Here is a 1,464-nt window from a genome sequence, read left to right as displayed (position 1 = left end):
AGGTTAATATGCAGGTTACTGTATATACACTGGAATATTAATATGCAGGTTACTGTATATACACTGGAATATTAATATGCAGGTTACTGTATATACACTGGGACGTTAATATGCAGGTTACTGTATATACACTGGGACGTTAATATGCAGGTTACTGTATATACACTGGGACGTTAATATGCAGGTTACTGTATATACACTGGGATGTTAATATGCAGGTTACTGTATATACACTGGGAGGTTAATATGCAGGTTACTGTATATACACTGGGAGGTTAATATGCAGGTTACTGTATATACACTGGGAGGTTAATATGCAGGTTACTGTATATACACTGGGAGGTTAATATGCAGGTTACTGTATATACACTGAGAGGTTAATATACAGGTTACTGTATATACACTGGGACGTTAATATGCAGGTTACTGTATATACACTGAGAGGTTAATATGCAGGTTACTGTATATACAGTGAGAGTATAATATGCAGATTACTGTATATACACTGGGAGAGGTTAATATGCAGGTTACTGTATATACACTGGGAGAGGTTAATATGCAGGTTACTGTATATACACTGGGAGTTTAATATGCAGGTTACTGTATATACACTGGGAGGTTAATATGCAGGTTACTGTATATACAGTGAGAGTATAATATGCAGATTACTGTATATACACTGGGAGAGGTTAATATGCAGGTTACTGTATATACACTGGGAGAGGTTAATATGCAGGTTACTGTATATACACTGGGACGTTAATATGCAGGTTACTGTATATACACTGGGATGTTAATATGCAGGTTACTGTATATACACTGGGAGGTTAATATGCAGGTTACTGTATATACACTGGGAGGTTAATATGCAGGTTACTGTATATACACTGGGAGGTTAATATGCAGGTTACTGTATATACACTGAGAGGTTAATATGCAGGTTACTGTATATACACTGGGAGGTTAATATGCAGGTTACTGTATATACACTGAGAGGTTAATATACAGGTTACTGTATATACACTGGGACGTTAATATGCAGGTTACTGTATATACACTGAGAGGTTAATATGCAGTTTACTGTATATACAGTGAGAGTATAATATGCAGTTTACTGTATATACACTGGGAGAGGTTAATATGCAGGTTACTGTATATACACTGGGAGAGGTTAATATGCAGGTTACTGTATATACACTGGGAGTTTAATATGCAGGTAACTGTATATACACTGGGAGGTTAATATGCAGGTTACTGTATATACAGTGAGAGTATAATATGCAGATTACTGTATATACACTGGGAGAGGTTAATATGCAGGTTACTGTATATACACTGGGAGAGGTTAATATGCAGGTTACTGTATATACACTGGGAGGTTAATATGCAGGTTACTGTATATACACTGGGAGGTTAATATGCAGGTTACTGTATATACAGTGAGAGTATAATATGCAGATTACT

The sequence above is a fragment of the Salmo salar genome, chromosome 27, assembly GCF_965601325.2.
Source record: "Salmo salar chromosome 27, fSalSal1, whole genome shotgun sequence".
Taxonomy (NCBI): domain Eukaryota; kingdom Metazoa; phylum Chordata; class Actinopteri; order Salmoniformes; family Salmonidae; genus Salmo; species Salmo salar.
The sequence above is the reverse complement of the archived record's forward strand: the minus strand, read 5'-3'. Positions refer to the sequence as shown.